The sequence below is a fragment of the Triticum dicoccoides genome, chromosome 3B (assembly GCF_002162155.2).
Source record: "Triticum dicoccoides isolate Atlit2015 ecotype Zavitan chromosome 3B, WEW_v2.0, whole genome shotgun sequence".
NCBI classification, from domain to species: Eukaryota; Viridiplantae; Streptophyta; class Magnoliopsida; order Poales; family Poaceae; genus Triticum; species Triticum dicoccoides.
This window is the reverse complement of record NC_041385.1, coordinates 836,102,707-836,109,370: the sequence shown is the minus strand read 5'-3', so window position 1 is coordinate 836,109,370 and position 6,664 is coordinate 836,102,707. Positions and strand designations below refer to the sequence as shown.

The window sequence follows — 6,664 nt, the reverse complement described above, 5'->3', positions numbered from 1 at the left end:
CTGTATTATGTCGACCTAAAAGTCAAGGGGGACTTGGAATTCAAGACCTTGAGATTAAAAATATTGCTCCTCTCAGCAAATGGGTTTATAAATTACTCAATGAGAACGGAGTATGGCAGGAAATCATTCGTAACAAGTACGTGGGATCCAAAGTCGTTTCTCAAGTCTATTTGAAACCTGGTGACTCACATTTTTGGTCTGGTGTCATGAAGGCCAAGGAATTCTTTTTCCAATTCGGAACTTTCTCGGTTAGGGACGGTTCCAGGTTCAATTCTGGGAAGATACCTGGCTAGGGACCACACCACTAATGGTGCAATACCCGAGCTTGTATAGGATTGTTAGACATAAATTTTTCACCATCAAACAAGTTCTGGGGCAAGAAAACCCTGATATTTCTTTCTGTAGGGACCTTTTAGGTCCTCGCCTGGCAGCTTGGAATGTGTTTACTCATAAGTTTGGAGGCCATTCAACTGTTAGATGAACCGGACATCTTTAGATGGAAGTTGCATCAGAATGGCAAGTTTACAGTCAAATCCATGTATGATGCAATGGTTCATTGTGATGTCCCGGTTGATAACAGGAAATTGTGGAAGCTTAAAATCCCTCTAAGAGTGAAGATATTCCTCTGGTTCCTAAACAGAGGGGTGATCTTAACTAGAGATAATCTGGCACGACGCAACTGGCAAGGCACCAAGACATGTGTCTTTTGCCAACATAACGAGTCTATTAAACACTTATTTTTTGAGTGTAAGTTTGCTCGGTCAGTTTGGGCCATAGTTCAAGTAGCTTGAAATTTATACCCCCCACGTAGTGCACGTAACATGTTCGGCAACTGGTTGAGGTGTATTGATAAACAATTTTCTGCACATATTCTTGTGGGGGCGGCTGCCTTATGTTGGGCATTGTGACTTACCAGGAATGATGTCGTTTTTAATAAAAAAAGTATGTTTCAACTCCTATGCAGGTTATTCATGTATGTACGCGATGGCTCCGTACTTGGTCTATCCTGCAGAAGCCGGAGGATAGAGACCTATTTATGACGGCGTCTACGCGGTTGGAGCGTACGGCTAGGGAGGTTTTCTACCCCCATGGATGGCGGTGTGATCTCCGGTTAGGATCTGCCTCATCATAGTCTGGACAGATTTATTTATTTTTTAGTTGTAAAACAATTTTTATTTTTTATTTTTCGGACAGGTGCACTTATGGGCTGTGTGCATCGTGCTATGCAGAGGCCGGGCATTCTTTCGATGCGTTTGTATCACCTCGATATATCCATTGAATGAAATGTCCTTTATCGCAAAAACTGACAGACACAGGGAACTGAACTTGGTAAGCTACATAGTGAGTGACGTATACAACATACTATATATACTTTGGGTGGTAATCTGGTTCTGGTAGATACATACGTACGAACCATCGAGCTCATGCATAGTGCTGGGTTAGGATATTATTAGGGGCCGAAATTGACATGCCATTTCAATGTAGAATGCTTGATCAGTAGATATATAGATATGTTTGACACTGTGACTTAGCATCCATGTGCTGCATGTATAAGCGTTGCACGTTTTCTGATGTACTCACGTAACTCACCTGGTATAATCCAAAATAGTTGCATCTGCGGTTGGTTCATTGTGTTCGGCCAGGTTCTCTGCATTCCAAAGCCTGAACCTTTTCTTTTCTGAAACCCCCAAGTCTGAAGACTCTGAACCGATCTAGCTGGTGTCGACTTACATGGTGATTACTGAGCCTGATGATGTGATCCGATTGATACGATTGGATCCAACGGTGGGTCCTATCCCATTGTTTGACAATCACAATCGGACGGTAGGCCGCTGCCAAAACATCTTCAGATTAGGGTTTGTCCACATTATATATACAAGTAATTTACTCAACCACTTGGAAACATCGTCAATCGTATCGGCCGGCAAGCTAGGACGCCATGGGAGACGAGGAGGCGGAGAGGCCAAGCAAGAAGGCACGCGGGTCGTCGCCGCCACCGGCCATAGGCTCCGTCGGCCTGACGGCGTTCGCACTCCGCCTGGCCAAGAAGCTCGCCGAGGGCGACGACACCAAGGACAGCAACATCGCCTTCTCGCCGCTGTCCCTCTACACCACGCTCGGCTTGGTAGCCGCGGGAGCACGCGGCAAAACCCTAGACGAGCTCCTCGCCTTGCTCGGCGCCGCCTCGGCCGACGAGGTGGCCAGATTCGTGCACGGCCTCGTCGCCGACCCGTCCGGCTCCGGCGGGCCGCTCATCACCTACGCCTACGGCTTGTTCCACCAGAAACACATGGAGCTGACGCCGGCCTACCTCCACACCGCCTCCGAGTCTTACAACGCTGAGATACGCGCCGTCGACTTCGCCGAGGTCAGCATAGCTACCACTTAATATTTTCCTTCTTCCCTGCCGTTCGATCACGGGTTGACATTGGTATGTCACATAGACTTGTCAAACTGTTATACAAGGTTTGCGTGGGTTCTTGCAGGGTGATACTGAGAAGATCAGGCAGGAGATCAACGATTGGGCGGCGACCACAACGAACAATCTCATCTCGGAGATCCTGCCAGAGGGTTCATTGACCAACCTCTCGAGGTTCGTGCTCACCAACGCCATCTACTTCAAGGGCGTGTGGGAGACCCAGTTCCCCAAGGACCTTACAGAGGACCACGAGTTCCATCGCCTCGACGGAGCCGACCCCATCGAAGTTCCGTTCATGACCCTCGGGGCCGGAAAACGCAAGCTCTTCCTCTCCGAAGAAGATGACTTCCAGGTGCTCAAGCTCCCGTACGAAGGCGATGAGAGCGGCGGTAAGCAGTACTCAATGTGTGTGTTTCTACCATACGAGCGCGACGGGCTGCGCACAATGGTAGACGCTCTGCCAGCAGCAGACGAGTCCCTGCTCGACTACATCCCAAATGACCGGAGTGAAGTCCGGAAGCTTCTTCTGCCCAAGTTCAAGCTGTCATTCTTTTGCAGCCTCACCAAAGTCCTCAAAGGCTTGGGCCTCCGGGAGGCGTTCACCGAGGAGGCCGACCTGTCCGGTCTGGTGGAGAAGCGCGTCTGCGATGTGCGCCTGGACGACGTGTTTCACAAGGCTGTAGTCGAGGTGAATGAGGAGGGCACCGAGGCGGCGGGCTGCACGGCCGCGAGTGGGCGCGTGAAGCAGTGTGCGAGGAAGCCGATGGAATTCGTCGCCGATCACCCGTTCGCGTTTTATATTGTGGAGGAGGTGTCCGGGGACGTGGTCTTCGCCGGCCATGTCCTTGACCCTTCTAGCTCACGGTAGTAATAATGCCATGGAGGCTCCTCCTAGTTAGTTATTCTGTCTCGGCCAGACATTAAGTGATCACTACCAATAAATTAAAGACCTGGATTATATATTTTCTGCTGCTATTTCACGTTCTGTTTTCTCTATTGGTTCGAAGACGAGTCACTTCAGTTATCCTTTTAAGTTCTATTCTATCTTGTGTCTTTCTCTATTTCATCTCATAAAGTTCCACGCTCGCAGTTTGGTCAAGAAAGTTAGACATAATCCAGCAAACGATACAAGGATTAATTACGATTTATGAAAGGATAGATTTCACATATGCTTTGTCCTTGTATTGTGTCAGTATGAGAAAATCCTTCCTAAATTATTTATCCAAACCTATTGATCATTAATTTAGTTTTTCTGCCACTGTTATTATGCATCAATGTGCATCTTTCCGCACTCTGGCTGAATGTGTTAGTCCTGGGCCAAGATGGGAGAAACCAAAGCCGGATTTCATTAAGGTAAATTTTGATGCGGCCTTCAAGACGGATTCCGCTGATGGGGCTTTTGGCTATATTCTGCGACCGGACACCGATGAGTTTTGTGCAGCGGGGCAGGTAAAATGGCACTTGTTAAGAGTGTATTGCAGGATGAGGACATGGCTTGTCTTGGGGCGATTGAGGGTGTGGCTAGCTGTGGTGTCCACTAAATCATTCTGGAGTCAGATTCCATATCTCTGGTGCAAGCCCCCCAACTTAGAAGATTCTGACAAACAAGAGCTGAGAGTTCTGTTCTGGGAAGCCCGAAGCAATTGCATCATCCATTTTGATTCGTGTGAATTTGTGTTTTGCCGCCGTGCATGTAATTCAGTAGCCGACGCTTTAGTGCAGCATGGTTATCGTGCTTCTATGCCCATCACTTTTTCGATGGAGCATATCCCAGGTTTTGTTTCATGTTTGGTTGCTAGCAACTTTGCTGCACATGTTGGTTAATGGATATATATCTTATTAAAGAAAAACTATAGGACTAGATAAACAAGTATAAGAGGCGTGCAACTCTTGACCAGATTGACAATAGCTCACGCTTTGACTTGAAATATTGTTTATCACATGGATCGATGAGTTAGGCAGGTACATACATAAGTACTAACCACCTTAGCAAGCTAGTACGTATTCCTGTTTCTATCAAGCTAGTCAACTGGCACCAGAAATATACATACCCACTCCTCTTTCTCCCCCACCATCACTTAAACCGAATAATCAACCCTTTTCTTTGGGCGACTACTAGGCGCCGGCGCGCCGGCCGAAATTTTCGGCCGGTCAACGCCCCAGCGTTGGATAAATCCATATGTAACCGTCAGATCCAGATAAAAAAAAGGAAAAAAAACCCTCGCTCATGTACAACTCCATGACCTCTGACCGCCCTCGCTAGCAGCTCACCAGAGCCGCTCGTCCTCATGCTCGCCGGATCCGCTCGATGGAGTGCACGTCGGAGTTGCTCGTCGGAGCGCACGCCGGAGCCGCTTGCCGGTTGTAGCACCGGTGCTCACTGGGCCACCCCCAATGCAGCAATTTGTAGGGTCCAGCAAAAAATTGGCCTCCAGTTTGCAGCTTTTCCGCTGGAATTAATCGTTGTAGCGTTTGCACACGATGTGGTAGCAACAGAAATTTGCTGGTTATAACAAAATAAATTCTCTGGTTCCAGTAAAAAATCAGAAGGGGATGGTAGCAAAAATCAAATACAGTGGTAGCAAAACAAAAAGATGGCAGTAGCAAATTTGGAGTGGTTCCATGAAAAAAGATGGATCTGGCAAAAAATCAAATACGGTGGTAGCAAAAAATGAAGACGGTGGTAGCACAAATCAAAGGCAGTGGTAACAAAATAAATTGAAGTGGTTCCAGATACATCCAGCAAAAAAATAGAAAAAATAGGGTGGTAGCAAAAATCAAAGACGGTGATAGCATAAATCGAAGATGGTGGTAACAAAATTTGGACTAGTTGTAGCAAAAACAATCACTCCCAAAAAATGGCGGCCACACCGGTGCTAGCAGTCTTGCAGGTTGCAGCTATCCGCAAAGCTGGTTGCAGCTCCCCGAAATGCCGGTTCCAGCAAACGGCATGTGCCGTCGCTGCTCTGGAACGGCTGGTTCCAGCTCCCCTGCGGTGCTGGTTGTAGCTCTCTGTGTAGCTGGTTCCAGCAAAAAAGCGGCGTGTATGTAACATCGCCATTCACTGGGTGGGGAAGGGGGAGGGGGTCGAAGCTCATGGCCGCGAGGATTGAAGAAGGTTGTGCGTGGTGGTGGTGGACGGCTTGACGGTGCCAAGGAGTCAGCACGCGCGCGAGCTTTTTCTATGGCCAAGATGAAAAGAATGAAGCAGCAAAGAGACAGAGGAGGAAGAAGGGTCCCGGTTCCCCTCCTTGTGAAGAGATAAGGATGAATTGTATGTGGTGGAAAGTGAGCCACGTGATGACTAGAGTTGGTTGGCTCACGGGCTGTGTCACGGCCGAATCGAAGGTCGTACGATCTGGCTTTAATCAACGACGCGCGTGCAGCCGGTGGAACGATTCGGCCGGCGCACCGACAGAAAACGTATCCCTTTTCTTTGACAATAATGGGTTTCGGACGGCCGGACAAATTAAGGTATAAAATCCCTTACTAGGTTTGCTAATATGTTATGAAGCCATCAGAGTGAGAAGTCATCAAACTTAACGGTAGATAAATGTGATCCACAATGGAAATGGATAAATAATATAGTTAGGGAATAATGGTGGATTTGGGGATAGAGGGACTTGAACCCCCACGACTTATAAAGTCGACGGATTTTCGTTTTACTAGAAATTTCGTAGTTGACTGTATTGACATGTACAATGGGACTCTCTCTTTGTCCTCGTCGGATTAATAATCTACATTTTTTAGGATCTCAAAAACGTTTAATTTGAATTGAAGAATTTGATTATTCCATATTCGATTGGAGTGGATTCACAATTGTGGGGAAGGGGAGCTAGAGAAAGGAAGGAGAGGAGTCATGAACTCGTATTCTCGAAAAAATCAGGACACAAATTATTCCGGCGACAAACGCCTCACCGCATAAACGGCCCCTTGCCGCACGAAAGGCGATTCTTATCCTTCGAGCTCAAACTCGTCTCGGCAACACACCAGCTGCATGTCTAGCTCCTGGCCACCCTCACGGCCGGTCGCCATCTTTTGGCACTCTATAGCTCGCACACACAAACTGCACACACACAAACTCCTCTGGCTACGCACGCCAGGTGCCACGAAGCGTACACACGAAAGCCTACATCTTGCCTCTCATCTAGAGTCCTCTAACACAACGCATCCCGACCCTGTCCTAGCACCGCCTCCCCGTGAGGCGGCCGGGGCGGCGCACATACTTCCTCCCTTCAGCCTCCC

General features: G+C 48.1%; 1 pseudogene; it reads left to right on the top strand.

Annotated features, from left to right (window-relative positions):
• Positions 1 to 1,939: 1,939 nt before the first annotated feature.
• Positions 1,940 to 3,445, top strand: LOC119282567 (annotated as a pseudogene).
• Positions 3,446 to 6,664: the final 3,219 nt, after the last annotated feature.